Source organism: Myotis brandtii, unplaced genomic scaffold, assembly GCF_000412655.1.
Source record: "Myotis brandtii unplaced genomic scaffold, ASM41265v1 scaffold274, whole genome shotgun sequence".
Classification (NCBI taxonomy): domain Eukaryota; kingdom Metazoa; phylum Chordata; class Mammalia; order Chiroptera; family Vespertilionidae; genus Myotis; species Myotis brandtii.
Window position 1 is genome coordinate 1,959,628 of NW_005360425.1, and position 16,380 is coordinate 1,976,007.

Genomic DNA, 16,380 nt, shown 5'->3' on the forward strand with positions numbered 1-16,380 from the left:
GACACAGGACATGATACACAGTCCAGTTCTGTGAGAAGAGCCCATGACCAGAAGCTGGCACAAATGCTAGTATTAGGATTTGAGAGTGATACTTACATCTCACCCCTTCTCCACCCTCTCCTGAGTTCAGGCCAACTGTTACCCTGACCAGAATGCTTGGTGTGGTTCTTCTGCAAGCAAAGAGGGAGGTGAAGGTACTTGGATGGTCTGAGCAACAGCAGAGGCAACGGCTCCTCTTTTCCACGAGGTCCTTCAAGTTGAGAGGGTCACACATGGTGCTGGTCTCAGTCTGTCCCGATTTCCCTTCCCATCTTCCTTGCTGCCCCGAAAGCCTCTTGTGCACCATAGATCGCTCCGACCACTTCTCTCTGCTAGTCATGGCTTGAGCTTAGAAGTGACAGAAACCCAACTCAAATGAATTCATTTATTGGCTCATGCATGGAAAAGTCCAGAGGTGTTGCTGACTTCAGGCATGGCTGAATCCAAGGGCTCAATGGTGTTACCAGGAATATGTCTTTCTCAGCTCATGGCTCTGCTTTCCAACTGTGTTAGGCTTCATTCTCAGGAAGGCTCTCTCCAAGAGTAGCAAAGGTGACCAGTAACAACCCCAGAAGGAAGACAGGGTCCCTTTCTCAGTGTTCCAGCACAGGTCTCAGGCCGATGCTCATTCCCTCTGCTTGCCTGGTTTGAGTCACCTGCCAATCAATGAAGTCCAAGTGATGAAATGTGCTGATCAGCCAGGGTCACCTGATCAGTCTGGAGCCAGGGTGGGGGAGGGAAGGCTTTTTGAAGCATTATCAGAGTGCTGTTACCAGAGGAGGAGGAATGGAAGGATGCTGAGCAGGCACAGCAATAGATGGCCACTCTGTTTTTCGGTTAGAGGAGGAATTGAGGTGCAGAAACCACAACAATGTATGGGAGAATCTGACAAATGCAGAAGAGAGGTTGGTGCCCTAGCCCATTTGGCTCAGTGGATAGAACATCAACCCACAGACTGAAGGGTCTCAGGTTTGATTCTGGTCAAGGGCATGTACCTGGTTTGCAGGCTGGATCCCTGACCCCATTGGGCATGTGTGGTAGGCAACCAATGGATGTGTCTCTCTCACATTGTTTTTCTCTTCCTCTGTCTCTCCCCCTCCCTTTCACTCACTCTAAAAATCAATGAAAAAAATATCATGGGGTGAAGATTAACAAAAAAGAGAGAAGTTGGGGTACACCTGAGAGGGGGGGACCCTGAACTGATGAGATAAGCCTTTGATAGGTGGGGCAACTGGGAGGAAGGGCATGAGCTGTCACGAGGAGGCAGGAAGCCCAGAGTACCATCAAGAATAGCACATATGCCCTAACCGGTTTGGCTCAGTGGATAGAGCGTCGGCCTGTGGACTGAAGGGTCCCAGGTTCGATTCTGGTCAAGGGCATGTACCATGGTTGCAGGCTCGATCCCCAGTGGGGGTTGTGCAGGAGGCAGCTGATCGATGTTTCTCTCTCATTGATGTTTCTAACTCTCTATCCCTCTCCCTTCCTCACTGTAAAAATGAATAAAATATATTAATAAAAAAAGAATAGCACACATGACTGGACCATTGTGTATGGAGGAGCTGAGGCTGGTGAGATCATGGAGGCCAGATGGTGGAAGGCCTTAAGCTTACCCTCTAACCTGATGGCAATGGAGAACCTTTGGAAATGAAGGTAAAGCTGGAGATTTAGTCAGAGGTTAGACCACGTCGGAGATTTCGGGTTTGATCCTGAGAGCCCTGAAGTCAGGGAGCAACATGATCAGAATTGTACATGAATGACAGCACGATCAGAGTTGTACATGAATGACAGCACTCTGCCTTCCACAGGATGGACTGGTTGGAAAGAGGCAGGAGGCAGGGAGGCTGGGTAAGAACTCATAATCATAGCCAACATTCACATACCACTAACTGTGGCTCAGGCACGGTTTTAATCACTTTACAGTGCTAAGACATGAGAAGGCCTGAAAGAGGGTGGTAGGAGATTCAACACATGTCCTGGGGACAGAATACATTGGACTTTGTGACTGATGCCATACGGTGGATGAGGCAGCAAGAGGAAGCCAGGATTCCTCTGAGATTTTGAACCTGGGCAATTGGGAGAAAAGAGGAGCCTCAATAAGAAAAAGAGAAAGAAGAACTAAGAAAAGTCCATATGCATTTACTACTGCCATTCTGTGCCTAGCCCACCACCAGGCCCTAGGAAGACATGAACAAGCTAGTTAAAAACAAAACAAAACACACACACACAAAAACAAGCTAGTTGTTCCCATCTGAGAGATGGCTCTCTGTGGGAGACAAAGGAATATAATGGAGGATTTCAGTACCTTGTGATGGAGGTGCACAGATTTGTACAAGCACGGTAGGGGAGGGAGGCTGTAATAGTACTTCCATTCACATAGCAGCTCAAGCTAAAAACCTGGGGGTCAGCCTTGACTTCCCCCCCACTCTCCCACCCTGTCAATCACCAAGTCCAGTAGATTTGATGCCCTAAATACCTTTTGAGCATCTTTTGAATCTGCCTTTTCTTCATCCCCATTGAAAACACACTAGATCAAGCCACTGTGTCTCCTCATTTGAACTACTGTAATATAATTTCCTAATTGATCTCTTCACTTTCACTCAGATTTGCCCTAATTCATTCTCACACTGTGCCAGAATAGTCCTTTAAAAAAGGAAATCTGGCCTGGTCCGTGTGGCTTGGTGGTTGAGCATCAACCTATGAACCGGGAGGTCAAGATTCCATTCCCAGTCAGGGCTTGATCTCCAGTGGGGGCGTGTGCAGGAGGCAGTCTGTCAATGATTCTCTCTTGTCATTGATGTTTCTCTCTCTCTCACCCTCTCCCTTCCTCTCTGAAATCAATAAAAATATATCTTTTTTTTTTTAATCCTCACCTGAGAATATTTTTCCATTGATTTTAGAGAGAGTGGACGAGAGTGGAAAAGACAGAGAGAAATATCTATGTGAGAGAAACACATCGATTGGTTGCCTCTTGCACGTGCCCTGACCAGGGCCCAGGCTGGGGAGAAGCCTGCAACCAAGGTATGTGCCCTTGACTGGAATCAAACCCGTGACCCTTTAATCTACAGGCCAATACTCTATCCCAGTGATGGCGAACCTATGACACGCGTGTCAGAGGTGACACGCGAACTCATTTTTTTGGTTGATTTTTCTTTGTTAAATGGCATTTAAATATATAAAATAAATATCAAAAATATAAATCTTTGTTTTACTATGGTTGCAAATATCAAAAAATTTCTATATGTGACACGGCACCAGAGTTAAGTTAGGGTTTTTCAAAATGCTGACACACCGAGCTCAAAAGGTTCACCATCACTGCTCTATCCACCTAGCAAAACTGGCTAGGGCAATAAAAATATATCTTTAAAAAAACATACCCAAAAAAAAAAAAAGGAAATCTGAATCCCTCTCCTGCTTATAAACCTTTCAATGGCTTCCCATTGCTCTCAGAGTAAGAGCCAATATCCTGGACCTGGACTATCAGACCCAGAGGATCTGGCTCCTCATGACCTCACCAGGCTCATGAGCTTTAGTTCCGGTTACATTCTAGAGTCCTTGACAGGCTAACAATATTTAGGATGTGCCAGGTTCCTTCAGACCACAGTGCTTTCCCATGTGTTCTTCCTTCTGCCTGGAATGCTCTTCCCCGATTCTTGGCCTGATTAACTACAAGTTTATGGGCCACTTTCTCAGGGAAACCTCCTCGGACCTTCTAACCTACGTCAAAACCTCCAGATTCTATGCCAAGAGTCAGCAAACTTTTTCTGCAATGCTTAGGTAGTAAATATTTTAGGCTTTGCCAGTCATAGAATATCACAGCTGCTTTGTATGATAGCAGCCACAGACAATACATAAATGAATTTATGAATGCTGAGCTTTGAATTTCATAGGCGACTTCACTAGGACAGGAATTCCAGCGCACATCAGCCTGTGCCAAACCCTGCTATTTCCGGATCAGTCTCTTTATAATGTAGATTCCAAGGCTACACTCCCTGGGAAACTTCTGGCACCCATTTTAAGAAGCTTCACAGGACCACACTTTATCGGAAAACCTCTTTCAGGGCTCCCATTGTTACTGAAGGCGGGGATGGGGAGGTGGCGCCGTGGCGGGCGATGAAGCCCATCCCGGCTCCTGGATCTCCTGGATCTCGGAAGGTCACTATCACAATAAAAACAACTCCATTTTGAATCGCGCTTTCAGGGAACCAGAAGCTCTCACGAGCCTTACTTTGTGAGAGCCTCACAAGTCTGTGGGGTCGAAATAACAAGTCTCGTTTCGGGGGAGGGGAGGGGGCTGAGGCTCAGAGCAGGCGGACGATTTGCTCAAGGTCACAAAGCGATAAGGAGCCCGAATAGAATGAAAGCTAGGAGACCGGATTCTCAGCTCTGAGACTTTCAACAGCTAAAGCAGGCCGCGGGTGGGTGGGGTCCGGCCCTCCCTCCAGGCTGGTTCCAAAATGGTGCGGGCTGTAGCGTCAGCAACACCTCCGCCCCTTCCGTCCACCTCCGCCCTTCTTCCCCAGGCCACCCAGGCGGGGGGAGGGGACGGAACGGGGCAACCCACGTGACCACCGACGACCTGGCGCGTGACGCAAAACGGCGGGCCCAACGCTTGATCTGCCTTGTGGGAAACGTAGTTCAGCGCACCGTCAAGTGGGCAAGGAAAGGCGGGTCTCCGACTACATTTCCCAGGGGGGAGCGAGGCGACGCTGCCGCTACCGCCGTCGGAGAGCGGGGACGCGGCAGGTGAGTCCCCGGGCGGGATGTAGGGCGGTTTGACCGGTTCCAGTCATTTCATCTTTTATCTTCTCACCGCCGTGGCCGGGTCAGGGTCCCCAGGCTCGCCTGGCGCGGAGCGGCTGCCCTACTGGGCTCCCCTGCGCTCCGGCCTAGTTCCTCAGAACGCTCAGGGCTGCCTTTTCTCCGGAGCAGCTTCTGCCTTCCTTTCTCCTCCTTTCGAGCTGTCTGGGAGCGCCCCCCACTCCCCTCAGTCGCATGAACCAGATTATTTGGATTTCTTTTCCCGGAACTCTTGAGTGCCCTTCTCTCCCCCTCCTCCCGCGATAGTCTCCATTGGCCTGGTTCTGTCTTCCCCTAGGGCGCATGTGGCTGGCACTCAGTAAACGTTAGTACCTCTTCCGTCCTCTTTGCCGCGTGGCCAGGGGCGGCATGGTCCAAATTTATCTGCCTCGGGAACATTTGTACGCCCACGTTTATTTCCATCCCTTGAGCTGGAGGTGAGGCCGACTTGACTTGGGTTTCAGTGATAATCTGCGTGTGTTCTGCTTACATGAGGCAATTTTTTGCCTGCTTTCGCATCTAACCAACTTTCTGTCAGCTGTTCTTTTTGCCTTTGTGAGTCTGAGGGGAGGAGCATGGCGGCAGAAGCTGGCGAGTAGCGCTGGCGCCCCGAAGTTGGAAGCCATCAGGGGTAGTACAGTGTTTACGGGGAGGCTGTTAATTGGATAGAAAGAAAGGCCTCGGGGAGTGTGGGAAGCCTGGCGGGGGAGAGCCCTGAGGCTTCTGGTGGCAGCATTAACAGAAATACCCTAGATTCAGCGCGCCTGCATTCGACATTGGGCCCTGCTAGCTTTTGGTTTTAGGTCAGAGGGCTTCACTTCCAAGTGCCCCAGTTTCCTTATCTGCAAAATAGCGGTGAGTAACGGTGGCCACTTTATAGGATTATTGTGAAGGTTTAATAGGTTAAATTGAAAACCGCTTAGCTCATTATCTAATATGTATTAAACACTATTATTATTGTCACCATCATTTATAGGATTTCTAGATTGTGGGTCCAGAGTGGAAAGGCATGTATCACACCATTTTCCTTCCCTTTCAGGTGGTCCTCCCTTTTTTTGTTTGTGAAAATACTGTCTGTAGTAAAAATAGTGTCTGTAGTAGTCTGTCCTGTTATCTAGATTCTAGACAGCCTTATAAAGAAAGATCCAAAAACGGCTGCTGCCATGAACAACTTGTGGAGCGAATTGGGCTTAGTTTGTTCTTCACTGGGAAATGTGTTTCATGACCTGGTGTACACACTGTAGCGATATCAGAAACATTTTTCGGCAGCTATTTAGGCTTGCTTGGATTTTGTAGAAGAGGTGAGTTGGAGTTCCTATAAGAAACTAACAAAAAACCTTTATGTCCAATACAATTCCATCTTTTTTTTTTTTTTTAAACCTTTCACAAGAGTGAAAGCTCTTCAGTTTTGGAGACTACAGTCCAGTTTGTAAAAATATATTTCTATTGATTTCAGGGAGGGACGGAGGGAGAGATGGAAACATCAATGATGAGAGACAATCCTTGATTGGCTGCCTCCTGCATGTCCCCCAATGGGTATCCAGCCTGAAACCTGGGCATGTGCCCTGACGAGGAATCAGACCTATGACCGCCTGGTTCATAGGTTGACACTCAACCACTGAGCCACAAGAGAGGAAGGGGGAGGGAAAGAGATAGAAACATCAATGATGAGAGAGAATCATTGATTGGCTGTCTCCTGCACATCCCCTACGGGGGATCAAGCCTGCAACCCAGACATGTGCCCTTGACCGGAAGCAAACCTGGGACCCTTCAGTCCGCAGGCTGACGCTCTATCCACTGACCCAAACCAGCTAGGGCTACAGCCCAATTTTTTTTTTTTTTGAAGGGCATGATAGTTTATTTTAAAAACCGGTACCACACTGATACAGCCCAATTTTTAAAACTTCATTTTAGCGCAGCCATTTTGCTCAGTGTTTGACCATCAACCCATGAACCAAGAGGCCTCTGGTTTGATTCCTGGTCAGAACATATGCCCAGGTGGCAGCTGGATCCCCAGTAGGGGGCGTGCAGGAGGCAGCCAATCGATGTTCCTCTCATTGATGTTTCTATCTCTATTCCTCTCTCAAATAAATTAATAAAAATATAAAACATTGTATTCACAGATTTCTTTTAAAAAATGCATTTTAGAGAGGAAGGGAGAGAGAAAAACATCAATCAGTTGCCTCCCACACGCACCCCATTTGGGGGATGGGACCCGAAATCTGGGTATGTGCTCTGACCCAGAACAAACCCACCACTATTTTGGTGTACAAGAGGATACTCCAACCAACTGAGCCACTGGGCCAGGACAGATTTATTCTTATTTAGCATTCCCTGTAGCTTGAAGTAGAGTACATTTTAGCCAAATAATAATGAGATTATTTAGGAATGTTTATCACTGATTTCATAAGGCACATTAAAAACGTTTTCCTTAGATCGTAACTGTCAAGAAAAGTTAGAAATCAAAGTTGACTGGATGGAGTTTGTGGCTTAAGGTTCTTTAACAGGTAAAAGGTAGCATGATGATGTGAAAGAACTGCGACACAGAGTCAGGGCCTTGGGTAAATTCCTTTTTTTGTTTTAATTTTATTTTAAAAAGTTTTATTAAGCTTACTGAATTTTTAGAGAGAGTGGAAGGGAAAGAAACATCGATTTGTTCCACTTTTTTCCCCGAAACTTATTTATGCATTCATTGGTTGCTTCTTGTATGTGCCCTGACCAGGGATCCAAACCTTGGTGTTTGGGCATGATGCTCTAACCATCTGAGCTCCCCAGCCAGGCCCCCCCCCCTTTTTAAAATATATATATATACACACATATATATTTTTTATTGATTTCAGAGAGGAAGGGAGAGGGAGAGAGAGAAACATCAATGATGAGAGAGAATCACTGACTGGTTGCCTCCTGCACACCCCCCACTGGGGATGGAGCCTGCAACCCAGGCATGTGCCCTTGACTGGAATCAAACCCTTCAGTCCGCAGGCTGACACTCTATCCACTGAGCCAAACTGGCTAGGGCCCCCCTTCCTTTTTGGGGGGCTGTTTTTCTCCTATAAAACAAGGGTTGTGTGAAATATCCCTAGGAGTGCTTCCAGTTCTTAATTCTCTATGACTATAATCCTAGTCATATTTGTTCAAAACTTTGTTCTGGTTCAGTGTGTTTGCGTCTAGATTGGGTTGCATCATGGTCTCTTAGTCACAGGACTCTCTAGATCTTGGATTAAAGCCAGTTGTGCCCTGACCGGTTTGGCTCAGTGGATAGAGCGTCGGCCTGCGGACTGAAGGGTCCCGGGTTCGATTTTGGTCAAGGGCATGTACCTTGGTTGTGGGCACATCCCCAGTGGGGAGTGTGTAGGAGGCAGCTGATCGATGTTTCTCTCTCATTGATGTTCCTGACTCTCTATCTCTCTCCCTTCCTCTCTGTAAAAAATCAATAAAATATTAAAAAAAAAAAGCCAGTTGTATACCCCTCAAAGCTCTACACCCTATCCATGATCTGAAGATAATGAACTTTCTCTTTATTCTAGCACTTCAAGTCACAATTCTCTTTTACAAATAACTATTTCAGTGAGATTAGAAATAGATTCATAAAAGTTATAAGTGTAGACTAGAAGTTGTGTTAGCCAGGTTCTCAGCATAATATTACTGAGCAGAGATAAACTCCTCTGTTGCATTGTAAGTACCTGGGAGGGTTTCTGATTCATTGTGCTTTCAACAGTGCCCAGTGAAGGAAATTAACAATTAGTTATTATTATTTTAGTGCTTGCTATGTTACTAGGAACTGTAGTCAAATTTCGATGTTCTCATTTAATCATTGCAGCAGCTTGTGAGGTAGTGTTATTCCTTTTTTATAGATTGAGAAACAGGCTTAAAAGAGTAAAATAATGTGTTTTATTTTGTTTTTAATATGTCTTTAAAAACTGATTTTAAAGAGAGGAGGGGAGAGGGAGAGAAACATCCATTGGTTGCCTCCTGCATGCTCCCTGCTGGGGAATGAGCCCACAACTTGGGCATATGCCTGACCAGGAATCAAACTGGTTATCTTTGGGTGCAGGGACAATACTCAACCACTGAGCCACACTGGCCAGGGCAAGAGTAAAAATGTTTTAAATTCGTTTTTCTGTGACACCAGAGCCTGTAATCTTTTTTGCCTCAACATACTGCTTTACAAAGACATTTTTCATAGAGTGCACTCAATGAATGTTAGCTTAGTGAAGTATTTGTAAAATGTTTAAAAATCTTCTATGTGCGTTGTTTCAGGCTTTTATGTTAGTATTTTTAGAAGAGAGAATAGCCAGTCCTTACAGGCCAACTGAATATCTTATTAAGAGGACATCTCAAGGCAACCAGTGGTTGGTAACTGTTCCAAAATAAACTGTGTTCCAAAATAAAACATTAAAACCAGCGAGGGGAACTAGAAATTGGGGATAGGGAGGGAAGAAAGATCTCTTTTTATATACTCTCATACAGTTTGAAATATTTGCTGTGTATATTTTTTTCCTTTTAAAACTACATATGCAACAACATAGATGAGTCTTGACATTATGCTAGGTGACATAAGCTAGACATAACAGGACAAATATTGTATGATATGACTAATGAGGTACTAGAGTAACATTCATAGGGACACAGTAGAATGGTGGTTGTGGGCGATTACTATTTAATGGGTACCTAATTTCAGTTTGGGAATATTAACATATTCTGTAGATGAATGATGATGATGGTTGTATAAGTGTGAATATACGTAATGCCACTGAACTAAACTATGCACTTAAAAATGGCTAAAATGGCCCTGGCCGGTGTGGCTCAGTTGGTTGAAGCATTGTCCCAGGCATCAAAAGGTTTCCTGGTCAGGGCATAAACCTATGTTTCAGGTTCAGTTCCCAGTTGGGGCACATATGGGAGGCATCCAATTGATGTTTCTCTCTCTCTCTCTTCCCCTCTAAGCATGTCCTTGAGTGAGGGTTAAAAAATGTTTAAACTGGTAAATTTTGTGTTAGGTATATTTTATGATAGTAAAAAGAAACTGTAATTCATTTATTTGTCATTCAACAAACATGTATCTAGACACTGGGAATCAAAAAGGAGTTTGATCTGGTAATTACTACAAATATTAGCATAGTAATATTGCCGGACCAGTAGTTTTCTAGAAAGTAGAGGCTTAAGTTGTAGGGAAATGGTGGTAGCTTATAAAAGTTTTGTAATGTGATTAAAAAGATGATAAATTCTGGGAAGATAGCTGTTATGGTTTCAGATAAGATAATCTTATCCTCTGGTGGATGACTAGAAGGACTCAAATGAGATGTTATTTGGTCCTGAGTGTCTCTGCATTGTGTGAGAGCATGATTTTAAAAATCATCAGTCTAAGTAGAAACTGTCATGCACAGATGGCATGTTGATCCTTCTCATGTAAACTGAGAACCTGTGGTACAGAATAATGGTATCATTTAGGGAGGCAGACTCATTCAGCCTGCAGTCAAGTATAGGCTTGTGTTTATTACCAGAGTATATTGCTTAAGAGGTTTTGAAGATGTAATAAGCATCATATATTCTGATTCTGCCATAAAACCAAGTTCTGAATTGTCAAGAGAAAAAAGGGTAATTGTTTAAATGACCATACAACCGACTACCCCTACCAGCTGGTTGAAGTCTTGGTCTTTTTTTTTTTTGATTGATTTCAGAGTGGAAGGGAAAGGGGGAGAGAGAAACATCAATGATGAGAGGGAATCACTGCTTTCTCCTGCAAGTTCCTCACTGGGGATTGAGCCCGCAACCCAGGCATGTGCCCTTGACCGAATTGAACCCGGGACCCTTCAGTCCGCAGGCTGACATGCTCTATCCACTGAGCCAAACCAGCTATGGCTTGCTTTGTAATTTTCAATAGAATGGATTTACAGACATCAAACCTGCACCTTAAGCTAATTTCCATAGCCATTCAATATTCAATAATAGTGTTTAAGGGCCGTTCCTTTTGTTCAGAAAAATTTGAGATTCAGCCCAGAGCTAAAAAATAGAATCACAATAAAATTTTACTGCTGTTAACACATTATGTGCCATGTTAATCACCAGTGACTGACACTATCTATACTTTCTGTTTGGACCTCATCACTCTCCAGCCGCCAGCATATCGGTGAAATTGGATATCGAGGGCTAAGCGGAAAGGAAGATAAAACAGGCTTGGCGTTTAACGTGTTAAGCCAATCGAACTGCTCTTTGGTAGAGCAGTTTAGGATTTACCTATTATTGACTGATGATGGTAAAGTCTACAAAATTGAATTGAGAGTGAATGAGTCACTTTTGACAAAACTGGCTCAATATGGGATAGCTTAAAAATTTTTTTGCAGAGTACCTGCTGACAGAAATAGTACAGAATAATAACCATATGCTTTAAATACTGTGCATTTTAACAAGCTTTGTAAATTTGTCTAAACCCTCCACACATTTTTACCACCATCATTTCTGACAAGTTTTAGCAGATCAAGTTGTATTGAATTAGTGTTTTCTCAACTTAAAAAAAAAAATATAGATTTCAGAGAGGAAGGGAGAGGGAGAGAGAGAGATAGAAACATCAATGGTGAGAATCTGCCTCCTGCACACCCTTTACTGGGGATCGAACCCACAAACCGGGCATATGCCCTTGACCATGCCCTTGACCGGAATTGAACCTGGGACCTTTCAGTCCACAGGCTGATGCTCTATCCACTGAGAAAAACTGGCTAGGGCTCTCAACTTTGAAAAAATTCTTGCCTGTTGTTGTTCTATACAAACTCTTCATAGAGGCTAACTCTTCTGTCACCTCGAACTCAATATTAACGTTTCCAGTAAACAACTGAGCAGTATCAAAAATTGCTTTCGGCTCTAACCGGTTTGGCTCAGTGGATAGAGCATCGGCCTGCGGACTGAAGGGTCCCAGGTTCGATTTCGGTCAAGGACATGTACCTTGGTTGCGGGCACATCCCCAGTAGGGAGTGTGCAGGAGGCTGCTGATCGATGTTTCTCTCTCATTGATGTTTCTAACTCTCTATCCCTCTCCCTTCCTCTCTGTAAAAAAATCAAAATATATTTTAAAAAAAGATACAAGTTGTTTTAAAAAAAAATTGCTTTCAGATCATCAAGAGCCAGAGAACACCACTCAAAATCATTTGCCTTTTTTTCTTTTTAAACAAATGCCTAATTTTGGAACAGTTTCAGATAATCAGAAAATAGTACATGTATACCACACATGCATTTCCCCTGTTAACAGCAGATAGAGGCCGAGAAGTATACCTATGACTGTCCAAATGATACAGGCAGGACAAGTTGGGGTGGTGGTGCATAAACACTGTGGTGGCAGGGATGACTCAGGGCTTCAGGTGTCTTCTTTTACAGAATAACTAAGGGCCAGAGCCTCATTTGTATCTCCACCCATTGGGACAATGGAAAATTGAAGACTTGTTGGGATGATAAAGTTCTTGCCAATGTCCAAGAAGAGGTTAATAAGAAAGAAACATGATGGGATACTAAAATGGAAGATTTGTGTGTGTTTGGTTAGGATTTTAAGGGTGGATGAATTGGAATAGTTCCTTAATTCAGTGAGTTGTAGAGTAAGCAGTTCTCAGTCCTATAACTGTCATCAGGATTTCCCTCAAACTGATGTGAGTCCCTGTGCCTCTGCAGTTAGAAATAGGGAAAGAGGTTTTGGATGCTGTAACCTAGGATGAATTCTAAGAATAAGCTGCAAGAATATATGCAAAAGAAAAAAAAGAATATATGCTAAAATATTTTGTATGAGTTTTTGAAAGTGCTTTATTTTTACTGTTTATCAATTAAGTAAAATATAGACCAACATTATCATTAAGTTGGTAACAGGCTGACTGAGTGATAATTTCATCTGTATAGAACAGTTTTATCCTGTTAGTTTTAAGGGTAGGTTTTTGTTGCCACTTTGTAGTGTAAATTACCTGCTTACATTTGGTATAGGTCAAGAGTTTATTGCTTGGGTTATCAGCAGCCGTATCACTGTTAGGAAAATTGACATATTAACAGATAGAATGAGATGAGTGTAAGGAGAGACATGTCTAGGATAACACAGAGAAGCAGTACCTAACCCAGCCTAGGTAAGCCAGGGACAGCTGTCTCGGGGAGGAGACCGTCATAGGAATGGGTTTGGAAGAGGCTTTCTAAGCTGAGGGTTCCACATGTACTAAGAGACCATTCTTTAAGAAAATACATTAATTTCTTTCCTGGCTAAATAGGCAAGGGTTCAGCCGAATGTAAGCTACAGGTTTCAGAAAAAGCTAAGTTGGGTATCCTTGATTGAGTGAATATTAAGTGAAAAAAATTAATGTCAAGCCTGCATCTTTAGATGATTTGAATTGCGGTGCCTTCCTACTTTATAGTAATGTGAATGAGTGATAAAGCTTTAATAAGCTAGGAGTGAAGACATTAACTACATACACGAGGTTGTTGATCTTGGATTTCTTGTTGTAGATAACTGCCTACATAGCTTTGATGTATGTCCATGTTAGTTTAGGTCTGGGAATATTTAAACAACTGGATCAGAAGGGGTTTTTTTGTGTTTGAGGGATGAGGATAGGAAGTTATTTTAATTTGAAGTGTATTTATTAAATTTAGCATACCTCAGTTAAGTATTTTTGTTTCAAATAATCTAATTATTCTGAAGTAATTTTCCAGGTTGAATTAATGGTGTTTGTGAATTAGTCTTGCATAATGCAAACTAACACCTGAAATGTTGCCAGTGAAAGTATCAGGTTATAAGAGGAAGGTTTTGGCTTTCTGTACTGTATCCTTAGTGGAAGATGTTGAATGGGTTAAAACTTGTATGAGAGACAGGCAGACAGAGACTCTCAGGCCAGTCAGTGTACTTAGAAGCCTGTGTTCACTTGGAGTGAAATTCAGGGCACAATAGAATTTTTGCTTATAGATTTCAAGTGTTTGCAATTCAAGATGGAATCTGCAAGGATTGTGTAGCTATTTTATCACTGCTTATTTCCTCTCATTCCAGAATTGTATCCTGACTTTGTACATTGGAGAAGCCAGCGACATTGCCCGTGTTTGAGGTAGTGTCTGTTTGGGATCCATTGCAAGTCGAATTATTGTTCATATAAGGTAAATGCATGGTGGTGAAAGGAACTAATAATAACTTCACTGACTTCTAAAGCCAGTCTTATATTAAGAGTTGTATATTCATAAAATTCCTTAATGGGACTTTCTGGGTTCTTATTAAGCAGTGTTTGTTTGTCAGTTTAACCAACTGAAATAAGATGGTAAAGTAGCCAGCTCTCCTCTTTGATTCCTTTCTAAGTTGTAGAGTCAGCCTGTGCCCTGACAGGGAATCGAATCTTGACCTTTCGGCGCATGGGAGGATGCTCAACCAACAGCTATGCCACCCAGTGCCTAGCAGTTACATATATATATATTATTGATTTCAGAGAGGACGGGAGAGGGAGAGAGAGACAGAAATATCAGTGATGAGAGAGAATCATCCATCGGCTGCCTCCTGCACGCCCCACACTGGGGATCTAGCCTGCAACCCGGGCATGTGTCCTGAGTGGACAGTAGTTACTTTATTTTTTTTTAAATTCTTTATTGTTGAAAGTAATACATATGTCTCCTTTTTTCCCCCATTGACCTCTCCTAGCCTGTGTAGTTACTTTTTAATTTTAACTAAGTTTTCAGTTCTTTACACATTTATTCATTTGGAAATACTGAAGAAAGGTCATCTATAAACTTGACTTATGTAATTATGGTTAATGTTTTAGTGCATCGTCTCTTTTCATGCATATGGTACTTGGATATGTGTATGTTTAATTAAGATTGGGATTGCACTGTCCGGGAATTGAACCTGCAACCTTTTTGGTGTATAGGGTGATGCTCCAGCCACACAAGCAACCTGGCCAGTTTCATGTTTTCATGTTTAAATGACTGATGGCATTTCATCATTGATGTACCTTATAATTTTAACTAGTTCTTTTTAGTAGACATTTAAGCTTTTCTCTCATTTTTCCCTGTCTTAGATAACTATGTGATGGATATGAATAAATTCATGTATACAGGGAAGGCAAAAGTAGGTTTATAGTTTTGAGCAGGCATATCAAACTCAAAAGCTAACACGGGCCAAATAAGATTTAAGTTTATGTGGGCTGCAAAAAAACAAAAGCTTCAATTTTCATAGAAACGTAGGTTTATTTCAATAGAGACATGCTGAATACAAAGGGCTGAAATAAGTAATCGTTAACAAAATAATAGGCCCTGACCGGTTTGGCTCACTGGTTTGGCTCACTGGATAGAGCGTCGGCCTGGGGACTGAAGGGTCCCAGGTTCGATTCTGGTCAAGGGCATGTACCTTAGTTGCAGGTACATCGCCAGTGGGGAGTGTGCAGGAGGCAGCTGATCAATGCTTCTCTCTCATCGATGTTTCTGACTCTCTATCCCTCTCCCTTCCTCTCTGTAAAAAATCAATAAAAAATATATTTAAAAAATAATAGAACATTTTAATAAAAATTAATATTTTTTCTTGAACATTAACTTACCACTGAATAACTGCACAAATTAATAAGCGTAATGCAAGTAAACTTATTTTTCTTGATCTCTGAAAGTGAAATATTTCCTGTTGCCCCCACCAAACAAGTCAGTCCAAGACTGATGACATGGCAATTGACTGCTAAAATACTCGCTGCTAGTATTAGTGGAGAGAAATGGTGCGCCTGTGTGTAAGGCACGTAAGGGAAATGAATGCAACATGATTATAGTAATCAGTCATTGGCAAATGTTGTAGTTTGTTATTAATAACTAGAGGTCCGGTGCACGAATTTGTGCATGGGTGGGGTCCCAAAGCGGGTGTGGGGGGTGGCCGGGATGCAATTGGCCCTCCGGGCAGGTGGTGGGACGCCCTTGCCGGCCCAGGATCAGGATCCATCCCGCTGACATTCGTGTTGGTTGTCAACAGCCAATTGGTGGCCACTTTTATTTATTCATTTATTTATTTTTATTATTATCTTTTAAAAAATATTATTGATTTCAGAGAGGAAGGAAGAGGGAGAGAGAGATAGAAACATCAATGATGAGAGAGAATCATTGATTGGTTGCCTCCTGCACACCCCCAACTGGGGATAGAGCCCACAACCCAGGCATGTGCCCTTGACTGGAATTGAACCTGGGACCCTTTGGTCCGCAGCCAAATGCTCTATCCACTGAGCCAAACCAGCTAGGGCTGGTGGCCACTTTTATATCCTTTCTTCCTTGTGGAGTTTCTAGGGAGGGGAGCAGCTGCGGTGCCTGAGGCCAACTTCCAGTAGGCCAGCGGCCCAGGGAGGGTCGTGCAGGTGGGGTGGCTCTGGTCCATCGGTGCCTGGCTCGTTCTCCAGAGATTGGACCTGCAGGACTACTGAGAGAGTGGCTGCCGGGTCGGTCGGCCACCTGGATGGATATGTCAGTTGAGCGGTGCTCCCACTGTGGGAGTGCACTGACCACCAGGGGGCAGCTCCTGTGTTGTCTGCCCCCTGGTGGTCAGTGCGCATCATAGCGACTGGTTGTTTGGTTGCT

General features: G+C 43.5%; 1 protein-coding gene across 2 annotated transcripts in view; it reads left to right on the top strand.

Moving 5' to 3' along the window:
• Window positions 1-13,840: 13,840 nt before the first annotated feature.
• Window positions 13,841-16,380, top strand: part of THRAP3 (thyroid hormone receptor associated protein 3) — a 43,589-nt gene continuing 41,049 nt past the window's right edge. Inside the window, exon 1 of one of the 2 annotated variants that reach the window (XM_005868592.2) lies at window positions 13,841-13,944. The gene's annotated coding sequence lies outside the window, so the exon portion shown is untranslated. The remainder of the gene's footprint in view (window positions 13,945-16,380) is intronic. The other variant, XM_014541542.1, reaches the window with a different exon arrangement.